This window comes from Pipistrellus hanaki, assembly GCF_964339955.1.
Source record: "Pipistrellus hanaki genome assembly, chromosome: 2".
Taxonomy (NCBI): domain Eukaryota; kingdom Metazoa; phylum Chordata; class Mammalia; order Chiroptera; family Vespertilionidae; genus Pipistrellus; species Pipistrellus hanaki.
This window is the reverse complement of record NC_140504.1, coordinates 76,306,796-76,333,772: the sequence shown is the minus strand read 5'-3', so window position 1 is coordinate 76,333,772 and position 26,977 is coordinate 76,306,796. Positions and strand designations below refer to the sequence as shown.

At 35.1% G+C, this 26,977-nt stretch overlaps 1 long non-coding RNA gene across 1 annotated transcript in view; it reads left to right on the top strand.

The window, feature by feature from the left end:
* LOC311618195 overlaps positions 1-26,977 on the top strand; it is a 696,016-nt gene that overhangs the window by 574,191 nt on the left and 94,848 nt on the right. Inside the window, exon 2 of the long non-coding RNA XR_014794267.1 lies at positions 14,034-14,105. This is a non-coding gene — a long non-coding RNA (uncharacterized lncRNA). The remainder of the gene's footprint in view (positions 1-14,033; positions 14,106-26,977) is intronic.

Genomic DNA, 26,977 nt, shown 5'->3' with positions numbered 1-26,977 from the left:
ACAATTTATATATTCAAGCTCCTCTATTCAAGAAGAGAAAATATTAACTGAGAATCAGTATGCAGAAAGCAAAAGAGAAAAAATGTCTAAAAGAAATTTTAACTCATAATCCTATTTATGCTAGAAGAACAGAAAATAAAATTAAGTACCACTGATATTTTTAAATTTATCCTTCACATCTGGAAAGTCATCATCTTAAATGGTAAATTTTCTTTCCACCAAACCCAATAACCAGGTAAATCTGTTTCTGACCAAGAAGCCAGTGGAAATGCCCTAAAAAATGCCACTACATAGCCCTAACACCAATGCTTTTTTTTCAACATCGATTGTAAGCTTATACCCTTTCAGTAAAATTATAATAACTTTTAAAGGAAAAAAATGCCTTTACGGGGCATCATTTATCTTTATTTTGACATTGTGTGTTATAGCATGGCATCATCAGAAAGTAATTTTATCCAGAAATTATTACCATGTTATATATGTTATCTTCAAATGCAAGTATTGATTTATGCATTTTAAGGCAAAATTTATGGTATAAATCCAGTTCCAAATACTGTATGAACGTCTATTATTTGCCTAAAATTTATGGATGGCTATTTCTCTTTCAGTAATATCCCATACATTAACCTACTAGGATCAGGCCTAAACGGGCAGTCGGACATCCCACAAGGGGTCTCAGATTGGAGAGGGTGCAGGCTGGGCTGAGAGACACAAACCCCTGGTGCATTGATTTCATGCACTGGACCTCTGGTATATGTATAGAAAAGAGTTAATTTCATATAACTCGGTGGGAAAGATGCAAATTAATAAAAACAAATACCACTAAAAGCTTTATTTTAGACTTTAATTTTATTTAATTCAAAGCCTTCTATATAATATCAGTAATTTAATAATTCCTCTATATTATTACAACTCATTTGGCAGCATGCTGTGAATGCTATTGCTGCTAAAGCTACTGGGGAAAAAAGTTGTAGAATTTTCAACTGTTAGAAGAGGGAAACCAGAAAAAAAAGTTTAGGACTAAAAATGGTTAATCTAAAGTTTCCATTTAAACTTTAAAAAGCTTATTATTCACTTAATGAAATGTGTAAAGGCTCATAGGTTCTTTCTCAGAACTTACGGTACTAAGATCAATGTTCCCTAGTCGAACCTGATTATCCCTTGTCAAAAGTCAGAGTCTTCAGAGGCTGCCTCTACTTTTTCATACCAGCAAATACAAAGTAATGCATTGAAATAGTAACTTAACACTATTCTGATAACTTGTGACATCTGATTCAGTTTCCAAAAATAAGTAATTTCCAAATAGGCAGTACTTTACTATTTAACTAGCCTGGTGCACGAAATTCATGCATGGGTAGGGTCCCTAGGCCTGGCTGATGATTAGGGCAGATCTGCAGGGCAACTGGAAGGGCGATCTTGAGCCCATGCTGGCACCTGCCTTGGCCAGTCTGGCACAACCTGCTCACCTGCCCCCCCCCACCACCATCACCGCTGCCAGTCACCTCCCTCTGCGGGGCGACTGGTGGAATGATCAGGGCCCTCTCCCACTGGCATCCGCCTTGGCTGGCCTGCAGGCTGGGGGCAGCTCCTGCCTTGAGCTTCTATTCCCTGGTGGTCAATGCATGTCATAGTAATCTGTTGTTCTGCCATTGGGTAAATTTGCCTATTAAGTTTTTATTCTATAGGATAAGTACTGCTTCAATAGACCAGAGAATACCTTGATGTCCAAAAACAGCTATTGCTCCTTCTAAAACATTGGATTAATGGGAATAGAACAACAGTGTTTTCCACCAAGTCAAGGTTTAGAAATAGATAAATATATGTTTTGGCTAATTTAAAAATACAATCAAACCTATATCTTATTTTAAAGGTGAAGTTATAAATTCAAGTTTCAAGTTCAAGGAATTTATAATTTCTGAATTAATCCTGTTTCTCATTTCTGCATCACATAATATATGCTTTTTAGTTTTTACTAGGAAAAAAAGCACATTTAAAAGTACGATGTCAGAAAAGATTTTACTACAGTTTTATATACTCATACTAGAGGCCCAGTGCACAAAATTTTTGCATTGTCAGGGTGGGTCCCCTCAGCCCAGCCTGCACCCTTTCCAATCCAGGACTCCCTGGGATCTGGCCTAAACAGGAAGTCGGACATCACTCACACAATCCTGGACTGCTGGCTCCTAATTGCTCAGCTGCCTGCCTGCCTGGTCACCCCTAACTGCTTCTGCATGCCAGCCTAGTTGCCCCCAACTGCCTCTCTCTGCTGGCCTAGTCACTTTTAACTGCCCCCCTTGCTGGTTGGTCGCCCCCAACTACTGCCCCTGCTGGCCTAGTTATCCCTCACTGCCCCCCTTGCCAGCCTAATTGCCCCCAAGTGCCCCCCATGCTAGACTAGTCACCCCCAACTTCCCCCCCTGCTGGCCTGGTCACTCCCAACTTCTCCCCTCTCCAGCCTGGTTGCCCCATGCAGCCTGCTGTTCAGCGGTTTGGTTGTCCCTGTCTAACATCATCTTGTGAGGGCATGAAGATCAATTTGTATATTACCTATTTAATATATAAGACTAGGATCCAATAATGTATCTCAGTTACCATGATTTACATTAATAGTTGAAATAATTATATACTTTTTAAGTAAAATAACTTTACAAATAGTTTCTGTGACTCAAATTTGGTTAAGCTTGATAGTAAGAACTAATGCTTAAGTTCTTCCAATCTCTTTTGCTAATTCCTGCAATAACTACTAGCCTCCTTTATCACCTTCCTCATACGCAAAACTTCACTTTGCCTTTAAACATAGTCATGGTTTATTTGAGTTATAAAGTTCTACTTTTTTCCATAATACTCTTCATTCCTTTATCCCTTGAAATACCTCTCCCACAGCTCTTGCAATCATTTCCATTCCAATTAAATTCTAAAATATTTAAGATAATTAAATGTACTGACACTTGTGAGTAAATATACTCACAAGTCTCAGTCATTGGGGGAATGGGCACTTGGTATGTATGTATGAATACTTCAAAAGCCATCGTTTAAGTCTTTGAGACCACAAATATTATGTTTTAGTTAATATTGATTATTTTAATATTATACTTCAAAAATTTTCCTAGAGGTCTTTACTTCTTACCACTTGCTCATTCTCATGGAGTAGCACTAGCAGTGGCTCAATGGCAATAACAAAAATAATATATACTAGAGAAAAATTCTAAAGTAGATTATTTTACACCAGTGATTTCACAGTAAATGTGGACAAGAGGTAGGTTATATATTGGCCATTTAATCAGAGGCTTTGGACTCTCTTTCTGCAAAACAAAAAAATGTATAAGCATTTATAAAAATTCTAATTCATAAACTAGTTCAAGTGATTTCTTAATGCCAAAACCCAGATACAAATTTTTTAAGGGCTCTCCAACTTTGGTTTAATAAATCTGCCCTACTCTAGTCATTATCTTCAGTCTAACAAATTAAATTTGATTGGGGGAAAAAAGGTTGACTATATATTTCAAATGGTTCAAAAAAGAGATTTTTAATATTTAATTATATTAACAAGAGTTCACAACTTTATGTCTTTCATCTTATAACAATGTTTTGAATAAGATGGGAACTCAACCTCTTCTATTTCTGAGCTTTAATTTCTATTATTCTGAGCTTCTATTTCTGAGCATGACATAGTTGCCAAATTCTCATCATTCTATGGATCCTAATGCATATATTTTTAGTGTAACAACTGTTGATGCCCTTCCAAGTTGCTGTTCACAGTTTTAAGCTAAGTCATTGTTTTCTCTATTGCAGAGTAAGATACCGCACACAAAGAAAGTTCTGTTGGGATTGGAGGCTAAGGTTTCTGTGGGTATATATATATATGATTGTGCAATCCAATTCTGCATTTAAAATGCTACATCAAATGTGTAGATCGTTTATACTTCAAAGCTGATTGCTCCAAGGGTGCTTGCTTTTGGTAGTATCAATAGAAGTTGTAGCATATCTCCTGCATATTAACTTTCAAAATACATGGGCTGCCTTATCAACATTAACACAGAAACTCAGCAGTTTCCTGTTATTCACTCAGGTAATGAACCTAAACAATTGGTGCTCCTCCCCTGAGTAGAGCTGGGTTTGCATCCTGGCCTGTTTCTTCCTTAAATTTTAAAATATATTAGCTCCCATGAAGCAATATGAGCTCGTAACATATTCATAAATGAAACCTTCAGCACAGCCTCTCAATGGCAAATAAGCAGTCATAACATTTTGCAAATTCTCCATCTGAAATCATAGAGAAAAAAGGTAATGTACTCACCAATGACCCTTATCAAATAGCAACGTTGTGGAATGCTCTCTGCCTTCATAGTCTCTCTGGAGGTTACTAACTCTAATGGGAAGTCAATGTACCATTGGCTACTCTTCTTAACAGCTGTGAAAATTGAAAAAGGATACATCCAATAATGCTGTGTTCTCATTGCAGAGTATGATATCCCAGTGGAACTATCTTTGGTTCCCTTTGAAAATTAATGGTAGTTTTTGGTATTTATTTATAGCAGAGGCTTAGATCCCTGTCCCTAGAATCTTAAACCATCAGTGTGAATGATAGTTCATTGTATTTTTTTCCCAGTGTTAATCTCACAGTATTCCTTCGATATTAATTTATACAAAGTAGAGACTACTTTCCCTGAAATGACAAGATGGATTTCATATTGTTTCTGAAACATCATGTTGCTAAAATGAATAACATTATGTTAAGAAGAGGAAAATGGAGTTTTAGTAAACAATGTTTTGGTATTTGCAGATGATATACATATTAAGTTGTGTGGGTTGTTTTGTTTTTTGTTTTTTGTTTTTTGTTTTGCCTCCATAAGGCAAATAATTAATGAGTCATTGTATGCAATTGCAAATAACAGACTTGACTATACTGAATTAAATGATTTAGTTTTCTTATATAATGACAAGTCTGATATTCTCAAGGTCTTTTTTTCTCATAGTGTCAAATATCTGCTTCTGTCCCTGCCATCACATACTATAATAGTCTAACAGAAAGGAAAAAGACGGATAAAGAGCAAAAGGCTAAACTGTCACTAAGGAACTTTTCCTTAATCCTCACAAAAAGGTTTTGTTTTATTTTGTTAGTTTTCTTAATCTGTAATAAATAGACTTGTCACTATTTAGCTGAGCATAGCACTACACCATAAAATGTATTTTTGTTAAAAATAAATAAAAATAGAATGGATAATGGATAAGCAACTTCAAGTATCTTACAAATAGACTATTTTTTATTTGATTAGATTGAAAGACATAGAATTAAAATAAATTTATGTTTTGACTCACAATTATGAGTATTGCTAAAATTTCTTAAATATTATCTGCATGAAAGTAGATAAGATTCAGATCATAGAAATTATCTCATTTACTCTTTGTAACAATCCTGGAAATTAAGTACATTGGTATTACCGACTCACAGTCCTATGGAATAAATTTTGTTTTACTTAATAAAATAATCTTTAATTTTAAACTAAAGGATTCCTGTAATTCGTATCACTAACAGTTCTAAAGGCAAATTGCATTTTACTGTGTGTGTTTTTTTCTAGTCATCAAAACAAATTAAAACACATCATGAACCCAGTCATGTCTATGTCTTTGAGCTAATGTCAACTGCAAGTCTCCTGTATGACCCTCTGTTTTTGTTTTTGTTTCCTTTTGTTTTTTTGGGTTTTTTTTTGGGGGGGGGGCGCAAACACTAATTAATTCTTTTTTTAATATATATTTTATTGATTTTTTACAGAGAGGAGGAGAGAGGGATAGAGAGCTAGAAACGTCGATGAGAGAGAAACATCGACCAGCTGCCTCTTGCACACCCTCTACCGGGGATGTGCCCGCAACCAATGTACATGCCCTTGACCGGAATCGAACCTGGAACCTTTCAGTCCACAGACCGATGCTCTACCACTGAGCCAAACCGGTTTCGGCTAATTAATTCTTTATTACACACCTCAGAGCTGTTAGAATGCACACATGCTTTTGTTGTGGTTTGTTTTCTTTTTGTATTTGTTTTCCAAAGATATTCTTTTTGTGTGTGTATTTTTTCTTTATTAATTAAGGTATTACATATGTGTCCTTATCTCCTCATTGCCTCCCACATCCCCTCATCCCCCCGCCCCCTGGTGTCTGTGTCCATTGGTTATACTTATATATAATACATGCATGCAAGTCCTTTGGTTGATCTCTCCCCTTTACCCCCACCCTTTCTTACCTTCCCTCTGAGGTTTGAGCATCTGATCAATGCTTCTCTGTCTCTGGAACAGATCCTGACCCTCCTTTGGAATGTTTCTCTATAATAGCCTAGCTCAGATGGTAGAGCACCGAAAGATGATGAGTTCAATTCCCAGTCAGTGCACATACCTAGGCTGGGGATTTAATGCTTGGTCGGGATGCGTCCATATGGAAGGCAGTCAATTGCTGTATCTCTTTCACATCAATATTTCTCTTCTTCTCTCTAAAAGCAATTATTTCAAAAGTGTCCTCACACACACTACTGAGATTTAATATACAGTGGTGCCTCACACAACGAACTTAATTCGTTCCAGGAGCAAGCTTGTTATGCGAAAAGTTCGTTATGTGAAACGCGTTTTCCCATAACAATACATGTTAAAAAAAATCATTCGTTCTGTAGCATAAAATATGCTAAGATGACATAAAAAAAATATGCTAAGATGACATATTTTTATTTAGATACATCTAAAAACAATTTTTTAAAAAAAAAAACACACATTTTTTTAATTTTAAGACAGACTAAGTAGAGTCTACCGAATCTTGCACATCTTCATCCATTTTCTGCTTTTTGGCCGATGGTTTCATGAAAAACCTGTCCAAAGTTCGCTGTGCGAGGCGTTCGTTATGCGAGGCACCACTGTACTGGCTTATAATGCTAGCCTACATTTATACATTTAACCTTTTTAAAGTCATATTACATTTCTATAAATAGTCCACGTTCATAACTTATGATAATTTTAATTAAATTGTATATTGATATGGAGATCAAAGCTAAAACTGTTTTCAATCATTAAAAAGGAAGTTCTTTTAATGACATTATTCTGTAGTGTATATTTTCTTTTCTAAATGTGATTGAAATCCTAGAGAGAGATAATAATAATATATTCTATTATGATAAAGTGGAGAGAATTCCCATTTATTTGAATATCATTATTTTAGTTACATATAAGTAGGTTGACCTACAAATATCACAATATCATCAAGAATATTTTGAATAAAAAAGGTTTGCATATAAAACATGAATTATTTATTATTATTGTGCATCTATATTCAAAGTTATATCTATGTGTGCTGTGTTTTCTCAGAATGTATATACTCTTCTGTGAAAGCAATTTATAAGATGACATATACACACTTCAGAAAAGTTTTTATTCTTATCATTCATTGAATATACAGTAAAATATTATAATATTTTCCAAAGCACTTAGAAAATAAATTGTAAGAAAAAAAAGCATTATTAAATAGGAAAAGATGCATGCCCATGAATTAGGTTGAGCCTATTATCTTTTCTTTTAGAACCTTGTAACTGGTTTCATATTGTCTCAGTTCATAATGAGTTATGCAGGTTGCACTCTCTGTCAGGTATTCTTAAAGTTACAAAACATAGAATTTATCTAAACTTTGTATTATTATCTTCCATATATTGTTTCCTGAACAGTTTTTTTTTTCTCCTGTTGGTATGTATTAAGGCTACCTATTGTCTGTGAATTGAGAAACTTGTATGCAAAATACTTCAAATGTATGCCATTTATATGGATTATGACCCTCAAAATCTATTTATCTGCCATGTCTTTTGGATACTCTACCTATCAAATGTGGATAATATCTTCTCATTTATAGACAAAGTTGAGTTAACTGAAGAAATTTATAATAAAATAATCCATTCATTTATCTATTCAACTATTTATTAAGCACCAATATTGAACCCTATATGTGCTAGTGTAATGTGTACATATACAGTATTTTTCCATTGTCAAGGTAAACCAAATGCACCTACAATACTCTACAAAACAACAAAAATTAAAAGTAAATAAACAAAACAAATATTCTGAAGATCCAAAGTAGATAAATAATAACTATATACTTAAACTCTTGAAATTTTTAAAGAAAATTTCTCTCAGTGCTTTCTTTAGTTGAATATGTTTATAATTATTACTAGAGGCCTGTGCACAGATCTTCCCTTGACCTGGCCTGCACCCTCTTGCAATCCGGGACCCCTCAGGGGATGTTGGAGAGCCAGTTTCAGCCAGATCCTCGCTGGCCAGGCCAAAGGATCCCCCTTTCTCCCTCCTCTCTGTGTCTGGGATGTGGGTGAACCAGATTTGGAACCAACAGGGCCCCAGCAGCAACCTAACCTACTGGCCAGAGCATCTTCCTCCTGTTTTGTCATTGCAAATCATAGCTACGAGTTGAACAGTTGAATGGTTTTATATATATATATATATATATATATATATATATATATATATATATATATATACAGAGAGAGAGAGAGAGAGAGAGAGAGAGAGAGAGAGAGAGAGAGAGAGATTTTACTTATCTAGATTCAACAGTACATCATATGATAAACAAGCATTTTCAAGAGCCTGAGTACATGGCATCTAAGTATCCAATTATCTATTTTATGTGGCTGCTAGAGTCACTATGAAGATTCAAGAAAGTGACAGCTGATACTTTGACAGTGAGGAAGGAATGAAGAATACAGAAGCTGAAAAAATAGCATTTCTGTTGGCAATTTAGTACAGCAACAAATGTCACATTTAAAAATAATAATAGTTCCAAAGAATAAGCACATATTCAGGGATGGATTGAAATATGTGGGATCCTTGAAAGATCAGTTGTGTGGCTCTATATTCTATCAATCTATGTATGATATTTTGATAATGGCAGAAAATTAAATATTTTATTAAATACAAAATACATAATTCTGTCTTATATTTTAAATATTTATTATAATATTTGTATGTTGCTGGAAACCAATTCCAGCAGGTAATAATTAAAAGAGTTTCATCAGCCGAAACCGGTTTGGCTCAGCGGTAGAGCATCGGTCTGTGGACTGAAAGGTCCTGGGTTCGATTCTAGTCAAGGGCATGTACATCGGTTGTGGGCACATCCCCAGTAGGGGATGTGCAGGAGGCAGCTGGTCGATATTTCTCTCATCGACGTTTCTAGCTCTCTATCTCTCTCCCTTCCTCTCTGTAAAAAATCAATAAAATATATTTTTAAAAATATATAGAAATAAAAAAATAAATAAAAGAGTTTCATCAGCCGAAGCCGGTTTGGTTCAGTGGTAGAGCATCGGTCTGCAGACTGAAAGGTCCCAGGTTCGATTCCGGTCAAGGGCATGTACATTGGTTGCGGGCACATCCCCTTTAGGGGGTGTGCAAGAGGCAACTGGTCGATGTTTCTCTCTCATCAACGTTTCTAGCTCTCTATCTATAATATCTCCCTTCCTCTCTGTAAAAAATCAATAAAAATATATTTTTTTTAAAAAAAGAGTTTCATCAAAATGTTGATGAAACTTGGGAGGCTCAACAAGGGTGAGCCACATATATGTGGTTTACCTGTTGGAATGGCTAAATGGCACTGCCCCCAAACCTGAAAAGGACTATCTGCTGCCAGAAAGCTCAGGGAAGCTCAGGGCATTTTATTGCCTCCTTTTGGCCAAACACCTGAACATCTGTAGGCTATTCCCCCAAATGACAATGCTTCTAAAAATCTACCCTTTGAAACCTTACCTTTTGCAGTATATATTTCCTTCTTGCCTTAGGATAAATTGTGTTAATAAAAGCAAGGGTCTTAGATAAGGAGGTAGTCTTCAGTTCCTTTAGCTGAAGATTCTCTGAACCCCCCATTGCCTTTCAAAATTATCTTTTGTCTTTGGAGTCCTTCTTAATCATCTGCACATCAGCCCCTTTCTCCAGATTGCTGAACCCTTTGCAATGCTGGGAAAAGAACCCCGGCAGCGTGTGATTTTTTGGCCATGTAACTATGTAAGAAACATTTCCTAAGCTGATTAAAATTTAAGAAACAAAGCAGACCATTCCCCTTAAGTAACAAGATATACTGTATTGTATTATTTGGTTTTAATCTGAATTCTGACTTCAGATAAAGACTATTTGTTAGAAATAATTCTCATATGTATTAGTCTAATCTATGTGCTCACAATCATCCTGTCAAAAAAATCAATAGTTGTTGTGTGTTTTTTTGCCACATGTGAAAAAAATGTTTTGTTTTTGTTATACTGTCTGAATCTGTCGAAATTTTGTCAATGTACATTCAACCATTTATATAGAGGTTGCTATGGGCAAACCTCAGTTAAGGGGCACAATAACACCAATATGCTTACACTAATATTTTCACATTCCTACTAAATCTGTGCTCTGGACATTTGCCTTGCTGGCTCACTCCTTAAGCTAGTTCAACATAGAATGACTCAGATATGACAATGTCTCCTTATGGCAAAGTGCATGAAGTTTAGAGTTAGATATATTAGGATAGGTCAGGCAGAGGCACACTTATCAACTTTATGACTGACATTGGAAAAACATAAGCAATTTTAAACTAGAGGACTCACAAGGGCTCAGTTTCTAAATTGATAAAATTGAGATACTAATAATATCCATTTAAAAAATAATTGTAGAAAAGACATCAGATATAAATGTAAAATATACTTAATTTAAGCCCAAAATCATTAAATGATGTCCAGTGAATATAAAACTATTTTCTGTGAATAAATATTGGTAAGTGTAATATTTTAATAAGTATCCTAGAAGATGTATATTGTTTAATGAGATTTTTCTATGATATAGAGAATTTGATGAACTGTCCATATGTTTTTGCCTATGTTAGAATCTTAAATGAGCAATTATTTGCCTCTGTTCTTTAAAATGTTGGTAATAAAAATGATGCATGCTTTAAAATATATATGTCACATAGGACTAAAATATTTAAAAAGCACATTAAGATGAATTGTGATGACTGCAGAAGTCTTTGACAGATAAATTAAGCTTGAGTCAACTTCTGAAACAGAAAATCATAAGCCATAGTGTGTAAAAGAATTGAGAAAGCTTGGCAAGGATCAGAACTTCCCCATAGTACCTGAGATTTAGAATAGAAATCTGAGTGAGTGTTCTAAGAGCATTAAGGATGATTCTGAAGCAGATGAAGTTCAGTCCACACTTTGGGAACACTGTTCTAAAAGATAAGTAAAATTTACATAGAAAAATTATAACATAGGATTCATAGGAGGCAGGTGTAAAAAATGTAAAACATTTTGAATATAATACTAATTCAAGTATAGAAAATTATTTTATTTTATTTTTTCAATACTGTAAATTTGTTCACATAATAGTTGTTTGACAGCCTAGTCCAGATTTGAGGTGTCTTGAATACCAATCTAAGTATGTTGAACTAATAAAAACCTATTTTATTTCAGTAAGTAAACTGTTACACAAGATGTACTTTATGTGTTTTTAAATTTTTCAAATTTTTAATTATAGCTGACAATCAATATTATAATTGTTTCAGGTGTACACCATAGAGATTAGACATTTATATAACTTATAAAGTGACTCACCCAATAAGTCTAGTATCCCCTTGACACCATACATAGTTATCACAATATTATTGACTATTTTTCCTATGCTGTATTTTACATCCCTGTGACTAGCATGTAACTGCCAATTTGTACTTCTTAATTCTTTCATTCTTTTCACCTAACCACTCAGCCCCACTCCCATTTGGCAACCATCAGCATGTTCTCTGCATCTGTGAGCTTGTTTCTGTTCTGTTTGTTTGATTATTTTGTTTTTCTATATTCCAAATATAAGTTAAATCATATGATATTGATCTTTGAATGACTTATTTCACTCAGCATAATACTCTCTGGTCCATCCAAATTGTACCAAATAAGATTTTATTTTTATGGCTGAGTAATATTCTATAGTATATTCCAAATTCAATCGACTGTTAGTGGACACTTAGGTTGCTTCCCTACCTTGGAAATTGTAAATAATTCTGCAATAAACAGGGATTTATATGTTTTTAAATTAATGTGTTAGTAGCTTTCTGGTTGGGTAAGGACAAGAGTAAGGTCAGAAAAAATAAGTTAGGAAATTAGGACAGTAATTAAAGGGAGGTATGGATTATTGATCTTCTTCATTGGTTAGGGGTAAAGATAAACAGAAACATCATTGTGATTGAAGAGGTGATCAAAATTGATAAGAGTTTAGGTATAGAGTGGGGGGGAAAAAGATACATACTGACTTTCAATTTAAAGTTTACAGAGTTTAATGTGTTGCTCAACAGAAACACACACACACACACACACACACACACACACACACACACACTGGGCCCAGTTTCATTAGTCCTATGTTTTAGACATATTTTTATTTCCAAGTGGAGTAATCCAGCAAAAAAAATGTAGATGTATTTATAGTTTGGAAAATGATTAGGATTAAAGACAGAGTAAAAAATAATATTCATAGCCATAGTAATCCAAACATCAAGGTGAAAAGCTGGTTTTAAATAAATAAATTGACTTCTACTTTATCTCTCTCTCTCTTTTTTCTTCAGGTTAATTATAAGTCACCTCTGTGCAAAGCAGTGTATCTGTTGAAAGGGGGGTTAGGAAGGAGAGAAATGAAGTATGATGATAAGGAAAAGTAATGATGGGCAGTTCTTTACCTTTCTTCAATCATTTTGCAGCATTAATGTGGAGAACAAACTTTGTCTCCACACCAACACATGTTTGAAGCCCATAGGTAGCCATACAGAGCACTGGATTATACTAGCCATATTTGGTGCCACATACATCTGCTATTTATAAATGCCCAACCAAACACTGAACTCACCCAAACACTGAAACTAACACCTTGTTTACTGTGGAAAGCCATACGTGTTCATTAAATTACATATATAAGTGAAATCATACAGTACTTGTCTTTCTCTGATTGGCTTATTTTATTTAACATAATACTTTCCAGGTCTATCCATGCCTTTGCAAAAGGTGAGATGTTCTTTTTTACAGCTCAGTGGCATTCCATCCTACCAGAGCTTTTTGTATCCACTCATCTACTGATGGACACCTGGGCTGCTTGACTCATGGATACTGAAAACAGACTGACAGCTCTTAAAGGGGAGGGGACCCAGGGCTGGGTCAGAAGGTAAAAGAGATTAAGCAAAGGAAATAAAGAAAGACTCGTGGACACATACAACACTATTGTGGTTGCCAGAGACAAGGGTATGGGAGGAGGTAGAAAAAAGTAAAGGGGGAGATAAATGGTGATAGAAGGAGACATGACTTGGAGTGCTAAACACACAATGGAATATACTGATGATGTATTGTGGAACTGTATACCTGAAACCTATATAATTTTATTAACCAATGACACTCAATAAATTCAATTTAAAAATATTTCTTTGACTTTTAGTTCATGGTACTTCAGTCTGCCTGATATTTCAGCTCAAGTTATGCACACGTAACTCAATTAATGCAATTTATTTATGAGTTACAATGATCAATTTGAGGCCAAAGTGATTGTAGTAGTTCCTCAGAACTGCTTTAACAAACTACCACAAACTTAATGGCTTTAAGCAAGAGAAATTTATTCATTCAAAATTCAAAAGCTGAAGTCCAAAATCAGTTAAAAATCAAGGTTTCTGCTGGCCCATGCTCTTTCCCAAAACTCTAAGGAGATTCATTCCATGTTTTTCCAGCTGTTGAGAGCTGCCAGTATTCCGGTGCAGCAGCTGCCTCACTCCAGTCATACCTCTGTGGTCCATTGCCTCCTCTCTGCCTTATACTTCCCTTTGCTGCTCTCTTATAAAAGTATTTATAATTGCATTTTGTGCCTATCTATATAATCCAAGATAACCTTTGCATCTCAAAATCCTTCATCATATCATATGGTAACATTCACAATTCCCAGGAATTAGAATGTGCACAAGGGGCTATTTTCCAGACTATCTCAGTGACCATTTTCAAGGGTGTTTTTTTTTTTTTTTTTTTTTTTTTTTTTTTTTTTTTTTTTTTTTTTTTTTTTTTTTTTAATGTTTGGGTAGTTGGATCATGCTTGTATGTATTTGGGGATGATTGGAAGATGAAAGTTCTACTGCCTATCTGACTTGCCACTATTAGAAGAGAGTCTGAAAGGGAAAACAATTCTTCCATTAATTGAGGGACAGGAGAAAACAAGCTTGAGAACTGGTAACATCATTTTAGTGCCTGTATCCAGCCACACCTGAATTAACCATAGCCCTTTGGGCTTTTCAGGATGAGATTCCCTAAATTCCTATTTATTGTAACTGCTGTTGTCCTTGTTTAAACCAATTTCAATTTGAATGTAAACATATTAGTAGATATCACACTACTCTTAGCATTTCCAAACAAATATTCCCAATGTGTTATTTTCTGAAGATTGGTATGTATTTAATATCATACAGAAAGAATGTGACATCCACATATAGGTTCCAAACACAAATAATTTAAAAGGTTGTATTTTCCCCCCAATTTTTCTCCCTTTAGTAGTCTACTGACATAAATAGAAGTAAAGAAAATGTGACTCAATAAATATATTTTTACTATCTTCTAATTTTATGCTCAGAAACAAAGTAAGCATACCAGTATTCTATCTTTAGTAAATACAGAAAGCATGAACCAGTATTTTCAGCTTCAAACAAGCAGAGTATTTATCTTCGTTATAGGGCCATGCTGCCAAGAAAGAAACAGTCATATATAAGCCTTCATCCTTCTAGTATATTTATGCATATTGTTCTATATTTATGCATAATTTTTGCAAAATTTTGAACTTTGAAGCGTATATCTCAGTCTGACTATCATAACTTGTTATTGACAAGTTGTAATAGCTGAGTCTCTTGGTGTCTATGGTAGCCAGAAAAATGGTCCCAAGGATGTCTAGAACCTGTGATTATGTCACCTTACATGACAAAATGGATTTTACAGATATAATTGTTTTTTGTGAGATGAAGAATTATTCTGTTATTCATTAGGACTAATATAACCACAAAATATCCTCCTAAGTAGAAGACAGAAGAGTCAGATTCAAAGAAAATGTTACTCTGGCTGTGAAGATGAAGGAAGTAACCATGAGCCAAAAAAATGCAGAACCTCTAGAAGCTGGAAAAGTCTAGGAAACAGATGCTTTCCTATAGCTTCTAGAAAGCAATAGTACTACCAACACCTTAACTGACCCTAGAACTGTAAGATAATAAATTTGTATTATTTTGAGACACTGAACTTTTAAAAAATTGTTGCAACGCCACAATAAAAGTAATACTGTACCCCAACCAGGTCACCATGTACGTTGGTGTCTCTATCCCTTTGCTGCCGCTAATGGAGATACTTAAAATCTCACAACTGCACCCTTTCTGGACAATTCTCTTTAGTTATTGAAGCTGCCTGGTCCTATGTCTTGGGATTTATGCTGCACCCACCACACTGGTAGCACAACTCCATAGGTTATAACTGACTTGGATGGAAGTGTATGTGCCCATAGCCCTGTCTCAAGTGTGAGCAGACTCAGTAATACAAATTACATTCCAGAAATCACCATGGTCAGCAAGACTTGTGAAAACAGCTAATTCCATAACTTCACCTCCCATCTGCTGCTTTTCTCACTCCTGTTTTCACCTGATCCTTTTAGGGCATTGGTGAAAAAGAAGAAATGATCACTTTTATAATATTTTAATTCTGGATTATTTACCTCACCACATCTAAATTCTAAGATATTAAGCAAAATGTTTTCCATTGAAATTGGGAAGCGTTAGACAAAATAAAAAAACTATCACAATGGTGGATATATTTGCATTCTTTCACACAAAAGTGAGTTCTAGAGTTTGTGTTTAATTGAATAAGGAATAGTAACAGAAATGTATTTAGAAATAAAATAGTGAGTAGAATAAAAAAGAAGGAAAGTTTTTATTACCTCAACAATTTTAAAATCATAAAAAGATGTGTGACTACGTTAAGGTACACTTACTTTACACTTACAACAAATCAAATAAATAGAAGTTATGTTGAAATTAACTCAAGTTCTTTATACCTATAGATGTAGGCAATAGTGAAAGCATTAACTAGTTCAGGGGTTTTGGTTTTTATTCTCATTTTTTCTTATTTTCACCTTCCTTTCTTTTTTTTAATTTGAAACTCCTTTCTCTTTCTTTGCTTTGAAATCCCAAAAGAAGAAAACAAGTGTCTTAAAATAAAGCATATCATCTTTCATGAAAAATGTTCCCATTGAAAGCAACACTTTAAGGAAATTTAAAAATATAGCAAAACAATGCACAGAAAATGTTAAATTCTTCGACGAACAAGTACACTTCAAAGGAAACTGGATAACAAATATTGAATTGATAAATATCTGGTAATAGCACTGATAAAAACCAACTTGATATATTCTACCTATATATGTAAACTGTTGATTAGATAACAGAAGCATGCTAGTGTGCTAAGACATTAAAATAAAATTATGACTTTTTTTAAGCAATCATTTTTAATAATGACTTCATTGTTTTTCATTTTTTGTGTGTCCTTAAGCACTTTTTTCTTGTATTCTTGCTGAGGACACAATTATGCTGGCAGCATTATGATTTCCTTTTGTATTTTTTAGGGCAGACATTTTATTTGCTTATATATGGGAATGGATAGAGCATAGGCCTGCGGACTGAAAGGTCTCAGATTCAATTCCGGTCAAGGGTATGTACCTTGGTTGTGGGCACATCCCCATTAGGGGGCATGCAAGAGGCAGCTGATCAATGACTTTCATTGATGTTTCTAACTCTCTAACTCTCTCCCTTCCTCTCTGTAAAAAATCAATAAAATATATATTTTTTAAAAAGAATGAATAAATTTTTCTAAGACTCTTGAACATATGGAAAATGGAGCTGTCACTATCTATATATATAAAAACCTAAGTGACTGGCCAACCGGCCAGTAGCTATGACACTTCCTGACCACCAGAGGGCAGATGCTCAATGCAGGAGCTGAAACCACGGACATGGTAACATGGAACAGACTGATGTATCTCAGAAGAGAGAGGAGACAGGGAGGGTGGGAAGAGATTAACCAAAGATCTTATATTCATACTAGAGGACTGATGCACAGACTTGTGCACTGGTGGGGTCCCTTGGCCTGCAGGGATTGGGCCAAAACCTGCTCTTCGATATCCACTGAGGGGTCCCGGGTTGCGAGAGGGCTCAGGCCAGGGACCCCACCAGTGCACAAATCCATGCACCAGGCCTCTAGTCTGAAATAAAGCATACTGCAGGGGAAGCAGGTTTGGGAGGGAAATTCATGGAATTAATGCTGGACATGTCAAGTTGGAAATGCCTATAATATATATAGGTAACTGGTACATGAGTTTACAATTTACAAGAGAGGATTTTTCTGGAGATGAAAGGAGTCATCAGCTCACAAGTAGTACTTAAAACCTACAGTTACAATGTTATACTATACAAAAAAGGCATATTCAATTTATCATTTATTTAAATGTTTTTGCTTTATTAAAGAAAAATTATAATAAATAATGTAAAAACATGGATCCAACACCTAGAATTGCCATTTTAAAAATTTATTATATTACCTTATATATGTTCTTAATAGCATTGATAAAGTAATATAAAGTAGAAATTCCTTTTGCCCCTCCTCCCCAATACAAATTTGATGGACCAGTCCTGTTCCCACAATTTTATTTATTCTATAGGTATATTGATTTGTTTTTTTTAAATTTAATCAAATATATCGTAATGTTTAAGAAATATCTTCAGACATAGATAGTTTTTCTGTTGTATTTTTATTTCATAGATGTGTTATCTTTTTGAATATAGTGATTTTTAACCTTTTATTTTGTTTCTGGCAGTATATTTTATGATCAGTATTTTTACACACTAAGGATATTTTTGAAATGTCTAGCAATCATTGACTATTCATAAATATTTAGCTGTAGAATGCTAAACAATTAAAATGACAGAGGTTAAAAACAAGTGTTTTCAACTGTTAGAAATATGCTTTTCGGTGATTCAAGATAGAGACAGCCTGAGAAACCCTCAAATTTAAGAATGTCAAGTAGCTTTTTTTCTTTTTTTAATATATAATATATATATTTCATTGATATTTTACAGAGCGGAAAGGAGAGAGAGAGAGCTAGAAACATTGATGAGAGAAACATCGACCAGCTGCCTCTTGCACACCCCCCACTGGGGATGTGCCCGCAACCAATGTACATGCCCTTGACCGGAATTGAACCTGGGACCTTTCAGTCCGCAGACCAAAGCTCTACCATTGAGCCAAACCGGTTTCGGCTCAAGTAGCTTTTTATTATGAATAAGCTTTTTATTCCTTTTATTTTGCTAGTGTCCTGTGCACATAAAAGATTATTAGAAATCCATTATTCCATCTATAAATTTAAAAAATAAACATCAGTTCCCTATCTGCTCCACTTCTCTGCTACTTCAGGCATTCAGGAATACAGAGCCTGCAGTGTTCGTGGGTTTGGGAGGGAAATGGAAAGGGGAGTTAGCGTCTGTCTCATTGTTCCCCTGCCTAGTTTCTTTGCTTATTATTACTATTTCTGAAGCCACTTTATCTAAATATATATTTGCCTTCTAATAATACCTCTCTAGTTTTATTTTTATGGGAGTATTTGGAGTTACATATTACTTCTAGTCATACATTTTATTAGTATTGTCTCAAAATGAACAAGAAATAAACGCATTTATCTATACCGTTTTAAAGATATTTCCTATGTAATCAATAAATGCTATGTCCAAATTACAATGAAGGAAGGTTATAAAAAGTATAGGGCAGTATTCCCTGTGAGTTTAGAATCTAGTTTAGAAGAAAAATATATAAGCCAAAGGTGAAATGCCTGAACTAAAGCCAGATAATACAGAGCAAACTGGTTGTGCTTCACTCTCACCTGTATGAATCTTGCACATTCTGCTGCCTGATAGCACAGAGAAACCACAGAGCCTAGTTATCCCCAATTCTTGAAAACATTCCTAGTTTCTTTAGGTAGAATCAGCTTCCTTCTCTTCAGAATCGCTCTGAATACATTTACAATTCAAATGACCCCATGCTGCTGCATCAGCCATTTCTCCACATTTGTTTGATCTTTCAAAATCATGTTGATAACTCCTGTTCAAGGATGCCAATGCCTCCTCTGGTGTTTTTCTGTCTCAATGTATGTTTTTATACCTTTTTTTTTTTTCTTTTCAAATTGTGGTTTAGAGGAGTTGAGAATGAGACAGAAATGAAGGTAATTTAACTGGAGGTCTGTGTTTTTTAACAATGGAAAATCCAATAAGCATGTCTGGTGGATTCAGATGGGCAAATTTTGACATTTATATTAGGCTATATCCCTGCTTTAAGCTTTTTGTTCTCTTACAAATTTATATTATTTAGAAATAGGCTTGAATTCAATTAAAATATAAACTATGTCTATAATACACTATACATAATCTGTTTCTCAAAGGTTGAAAACTTGAAGTGTTTCTATTGTTATAGATGAAATATAAACACATATATATTTAGTTTACATATAAACACATATCATAACATATAGATGTTTATTGTAATAACAGTATTATTTAGTATAATGGTATCTATATATAATAGAGTAATATGCTAATTAACCGGGACACCTTAACGGGTTGACCAGACCGGAGGAGGTTGCGCACAGTGTTGGGGGCGGGGTGGCAGGGGCCTCCGCACGCCTACACTGGGGCAGAGCCTGATCAGCAGTGGCCACAGCAGCTTCAAGGGTCAAAGAGGGATGCAGGGCCAGACTGGTGACTCGAGAGTGAGCAGCACCAGGCAATTTCGAATCCCGCACTGGGCTCCTAGTTACTTAATATAATTGTTAAAGTATTACTTTAATTTTAAAATACACAATTACTTAGTATGTCTGTATATTTACATTTTTTCACATTTCTTCATCCCCATTCTTATTTTCAAAAAAATAGTGCCAGTTTGACATAATCTTACACCATTTTTTCTTGAAAACAAACTACAATAACAAAAGTAATTATCAACAGATCATCTATAATAATAAAAGTGTAGTATGCTAATTAGACCAGACAGTTGAATGACCTTCTAGACGTCATTCCCATATCCTTCTAGATGAAGCCACGGTGGTGGTGACCGAGGCAGAGACAGTTAAGGGCAATCAGACAGACAAGCAAGCAGTTGGGAGCAATTAAAGCAGGCAGGCAAAGTAATTAGGAACAATCAGGCAGGCAAGCAGAGGGGTTAGGGGCCATCAGGCAGGCATGCAGAGTGGTTAGAGGCCATCAGGCAAGCAGGTAGGTGAGCTGTTAGAAGACAGAGGTAACAGATTGCAACAGGGATGTCAGCCATCCCCCAAGGGGTCCTGGATTGCTAGAGTGTGCAGGCCAGGCTGAGGGACCTCTCCCACGCATGAATTTTATACACCAGGCCTCTAGAATTAAAATAAAGAGACATCACAGAAAAATAGTATGAAACTATTTTTGACTGAATGTATATTAGGACATGTTTATAATTAACTAGAGGCCAGATGCATGAATTTAGAGCAAGGGGCTTGTTTCTCACAGCCTTGGCTGCTTCAGTCAATACAATAGAAGCATGTGCCTTGTCAGCTCTTGGCTATGGCCCAAAATTTAAAACAGGAAAAAGGTATGCTATTTTGATTTTTGTTCTTATTGTAGCAGTTTAGGTTAACTTTCATCATCTTTTATGACTTTGCTTGCTAATAAAAAAATTATATTTTTCTATTGACTTCTATTTTTACCAAGAAATATTCTACATTTACTTTTTTTCTCATCACCTGACTGCCAAAATTCAAATGACCACTTTTTTTTTTCAATTTAATTATTTCAGAAATAACCATAGTTAGTTTTTCTGACTAGCTGAGATAATTGAAAAATATTTTGAAATTATTTAAGATGCATCATACTATTTAATTAGAAAGATAAATATTTATTCTAAAATGTCTTCATAATTTTATTTTATTTTTTAAATATATTTTATTGATTTTTTTTACAGAGAGCTAGAAACGTCGATGAGAGAGAAACATTGACCATCTGCCTCCTGCACACCCCCTACCTGGGATGTGCCCGCAACCAACGTACATGCCCCTGATGGGAATTGAACCTGGGACCTTTCAGTCCTCAGACCGATGCTCTACCACTGAGCCAAACCGGCTTCGGCTGTCTTCATAATTTTAATGATTTTATTAATAAATTAAAAATTTCACACTCAATAAATATACCATTAAGGGAAACTTTTTGTTTAATTTAATGAATGATATTATGCTGTAGGTATTGGAGAGAGAAAAATATATTGCCAATCATGATCTAATTTTTCTTAATGATATTCCTACTATTTTGCTAAATCATGCAGCAAATAGTTATATTTTTAAAATATCATTTATTAATTCTAGATATTATATATAGCAGTAAGTAAAACATATGCTTACTCTCAATGAGCTCTTATTCTGGTGTCATATAATATTAACTTAGTGCTTTAATTTGAAATAACATAAGTAATAGACATAATTATTTGTAAGGCTATGTCAAACAATCTTTGTAAGTAGCCATGAAGGATTATGGCTAATCACTAATATTACTAGCATTCACTTATAATTTGTTAAACTACAGTGACTGCAATTTAACAGTGTATATTAGATTTAAATTTTACATTTAGATAAAATCTAACACAATGAGATTAATTATAAAAAAATATTGATTACCTGACCAAAAAAGTTTTGCTACTATTCCATTGCTCAACACAGATTTGACAAAGTAAAACTAAAGAAAAATAGTTTCACTGTGAAGAACCTATCACTGATTTTTGCCCCCAGCCATTTTAGTGTGGGTATTTTCCAAACCTTCACAAAGCAATCACAGATACCAAAGGGATTCCTTTTGATGCCAAAAGTCAGCCATGAAGCATATGGCTTCGTCATGCAAATATGTAATTAACATTTTTTCACTAAATTCTCAAGGAAAACATGCAAGAGTAACTCTACATTTTTAGGCATCTTTAAATTCCAGAACATTTTAAGGGAATGCAATTGGCAAATTATGCATCTTTTAGTAGGTCTTTTCATGTTCTAGTTATTTAGATTATGAAGGAACACACTTTCTTTTGAGAGCTTCTTAAGTACTCAGATGGAAAGATATTGCAACAACAAAGATAAGCCCATATGCTAAGAATTGGCAACAGCTGTTTCACTTTCACCCTATGGGATGAGGGAGGGATAGAAACTGGAACACCTTGATTAATATTAAGATTAGAGAAATCGAGTAGTGGCATGATAATTCTAGAGGTATCACCATGTTTGTGGTAATATTAAACATAATGGCAGAGTGACAAGATATCACACTAACACATTACAATTATCTGAAAATTGCAAAACTTCAGTCTAATAGACACGTGTATAATAATGCAGCCTCAACTTCTTTTAGTTATTTCACTCATCTTGCCAGGTGTCCTGAATCATTATACATACAATCTTAGCAAGAGCATATGTTTAAAACTTAACATCAGATAATAATTTATTTTAAAACTTAAAATAGATTGCAGTTAGGATCTCTATCATGTAAGGTAATAGGTAAAATTATATAACTAATAAAGCAAGGTGTTTCAGGAAGTATATAAAATTATATATTATCCTTTTTTATGGAGGTGTTTTGTTCTATAATCTCAATACAATTTGCATCTGCCTAATGGTGCCTATAAACCTGAATTAGTGATAAAAGGCACAGGATTTCAAGCCAGATGCCAAGAATCATATTACAATTTTACAATTAAATAGTTGTGTGACCTTGGGCAAGTAACTTAAATGTTCTATGACAAAGCTTAATCATCAATTCTAGATATAATTAGAGATTTATCACTTAAGTGCCTGTAATTACATCTGGTACAGTGTGAATACTCAATTAATTTTAATACTTCAAGCTATAGAGGACATGAGTTGCATAAGAACTAAAGAAATGACATCTTAGCTATATTTTATGAACGCAAATCATAAACATCTTCAGTTGTAGATTTTGGGGTTTTTGTAAGACCACTACTAATCATAAATATTTTAGGCTAGGCAAATGTTATAATTTGAATTGATGTTAGGGGAAAAAATTAGTAAATTTAGAGGGACACTTTGGATTAAAACATTTAAAAATTATAACTAGAAATCAGAAATTTGATTATCAAATTAATTCAAGCCAATAGCATTGAGACTTGCTTTAGGAAGAAGAAATGGGATAGAAAGGCAAGCTAGGGGTTTGTTATACATGATATTAGATAGAGTTTGTTGACTAAACCTGAAAAGAAAAACCAAATAGCCAAAACCAAATAGCTCTATCCAGGTTTGGCTCAGTGGATAAAGCGTCGGTCTACGGACTGAAAGGTCCCGGGTTCAATTCCGGTCAAGGGCATGTGCCTTGGTTGCAGGCACATCCCCGGTGGGGGGTGTGCAGGAGGTGGCTGATCGATGGTTCTCTCTCATCTATGTTTCTGACTCTCTGTCCCTCTCTCTTCCTCTCTGTGAAAAGTCAATAAAATATATTCTATAAATAAATAAATAAATAAATAAATAAATAAATAAATAAACCTCAAGAGTTAGTAATTGGAAAAACAGTTCTACACTAACATAGTAAATACATAAAATATTAAACTAGGTTAGCACAGCCAGCATAGCTCAGTTGTTGAGTGTCAACTGGTGAACCAGGAGGTGGGTCAATGTTCCATGATTCTATCTCATTGATATTTCTCTCTCTCTCTCTCTCTCTCTCTCTCTCTCTCTCTCTCTCTCTCTCTCTCTCTCTCTCTCTCTCACACTCTTTCCCCTTCCTCTCTGAAATCAATAAAATTATATTAAATATAAATAACACTAGCTTAAATAAAAATAAATCAAGATTAAATTTAAGATATTGGCTTCTCTCATTTCCTTGATTATATATCATCTACTGGCTGAACAAATACATATCAAACACTTTCAATTATAGACTGGAGAGAGAAAAGTAAGTTAATAAATTAAAACTATAAATTTACATATTTTAAAAGGTTAAAGTGGAGCTGAAACCAGTTTGGCTCAGTAGATAGAGTGTTGGTCTGCAGACTGAAAGGTCCCAGGTTTGATTCCGGTCAAGGGCATGTACATTGGTTGTGGAAACCTCCCGGGCGGGAGGGGGGGGGGGGGGGGGGGGAAGGGGCGCTGGTCAATGTTTCTCTCTCATTGATGTTTCTAGCTCTCTATCCCTCTCCTTTCCTCTCTGTAAAAAAATCAATAAAATATATATTTTTTAAATTAAATAAAATAAAAGGTAAAAGTGGAGAAAACAGTGTTGCATGTGACACTTAAAATTTATGATTGAAGACCTTTAAAAGTAGTTTCAGTTGTGTGAACATTATGATAAAGAAGGGTTAGTTTTTCTATCTTTAAGGATAATTTTTATAATTATATTAATTTGAAATATTTTTAACTCCACGCCCAGTGTATGAAATTCATGCAAGGGGGGCGGGGAGGGTGGAGAGGGGAACGGAGTCCCTCAGCTCAGCCTGTACCCTCCCCAATCTGGGATATCCATCTCACAATCCAGGACTGCTGGCTCCCAACTGCTTGCCTGCCTGCCTGCCTGATTGCCCTTAACACCTTCTGCCTGCCATCCTGATCATCCCTAAACCACTCCCCTGCTAGCCTGGTCACCTATAACTACCCTCCCTTGTCAGCCTGGTTGCCTCTAACTGCTCTCCCTGCTGGCCTGGTTGCCCCCAACTACCCTCCCCTGCTGGCTGGTCACCCCTAACTGCTCTTCCATGCCAGCACAATTGTTCCTAATTGACCTCTCTTGCCAGCCTGGTTGCCCCAAACTGCCCTCGCCAGCAGGGCTGGTCTTCCTCAACTGCCCTCCCCTGAAGGATTGGGTTCCCCCCAACTGTCCTCCCCTGTAGCCCTGGTCGCCCCTAACTGCCCTCCCCTGAAGGCCTGGTTCCCCCACTTGTCCTCTCCTGCAGGCCTGGTCACCTCCAACTGCCCCCCTCTGTAAGCCTGGTTATCTCTATCTGCCCTTCCCAGCAGGGTTGGTCTTCCTCAACTGTCCTCCCCTGTAGGCCTGATCCCATTCATCTGCCCTTCCCTGTAGGCCTGGTCACCCCTAACTGCCTCCTTCTGTAGGCGTGGTTATTCCTAACTGCCCTTACCTGCCTGCCATCTTGTGTCCACATGGGAGCAGCCATCTTTGACCACATGGGGGCAGCCATCTGTGTGTTGGAGTGATGGTCAATTTGCATATTACCTCTTTATTAGATAAGATTGAATTCACTGGAATAAACTTGTTTAATAAAATTATATAGGTACAATTCTATAATGCATCATCTAAATATTGTAGTGTGTATTCACCACCCCAAGTTAAGTGTCCTTCCATCACTATTTTTTCCCCCTTTATCCTTCCCTTCCTCTGACAACCCCTTTTCCCTCTGGTAATCACCATACTATTGTATGTATATGAGGTGTGTGTGTGTGTGTGTGTGTGTGTGTGTGTGTGTGTGTGTTTTCTCATTTAGTCAGTTCTCTGTATCTGTGTCTGCTTCTGTTTCATTTGCCAGCTTATTTTGTTCATTAGGTTCCACATATAAGTGAAATCATGATGTATTACCTCACATCCTTCAGAAGGGCTATAACCAATAAATCAATAAACAAGTTGTGGCTGGGATGTGGGAAAATGAATCCCTCATGTATTGTTGGTGGGAGTGCAGATCAGTGCAGCCACCATGGAAAGCATTATGTTATTTCCTCAAAAAATTAAAAAAGAAACTGCCTTATGATTCAGTGTTCCATGTTTGGAAACACTAATTCAAAAGAATAGTTGCACCCCCATGTTCATTGCAGTGTTATTTACAATAGCCAATATTTGGAAGCTGCCCAAGTTTTCATCAGTAGATGAGTGGATATAAAAGCTGTGGTACATTTAGAAAACTACTGGGCCGCATAAAAGGAAAGCTTACCTTTTGTGTCAGCGTGGATGGACCTGGTGAGTCTTATACTAAGTGAAATAAGCCAATCAGAAGAAAAAGATAACTATATTAATTTTTAGAGGTGGGTAAAATATTTACATAAACTAAGTTTTATAATTAGAGGAGAAGCAAGAAAATGAGACGATAACTATCTAAAAGAGAGAATACACATCAAAGATGGCTATTTACAATATATGGTAATAGACAAAGGTAGTGTGAAGTTGAAAAAAGGCACAGTTAAGAAAATAGACCTCAAATGGGGAAGGGGACAGACAACAATAAAGATTAAATTATATTTATATTAATTTTAATTAATTAAAGGTCAAAGATGAATTAATGTAGACACAGGGGATATGTTTGTACTATAAAATATTCTATTTGTGTGTTTTTTAAATCTCATTTAGAGCATTTATTTATCCTATAAATGGCTCCAAATAAAATTTGAGCTAGCTTGCAAAAATAAAATTCAGACACTATAGGTTTATTAAGCTGAAGTCTATGCTGAAACAAATGGAACAGATAAATGTGTTGGGAAGGTATTTTACCAGAGAACATTCCATAAATTCAACATTTCTACAAGATAAGGTAGGAGGCACATATATTACAGTACTAAATGTAAGCTGTCTAGTAAAGGGCATTCTAATTATTCAAAGGGAAATATTTATTTCTTGCATTAATATCTCAGAATAATTGATTACATTAATAGTTTCATAAGAAACTTTGAACACGATAGTTTTAATAAAATTCAATATCATCTTAATAAATAAAAAGTAGCTTATGAAAAATAAAGTTTTCTCTTCCAAATATAGTAAGTACCTTACTGAGTTCATACGGAGAGCTAAATGGCTATTTAATTGGTAGCTATTCACTGGAACATTGACTTTTAAGATTTTATTTTATTTTTCATAAAACCTTGCT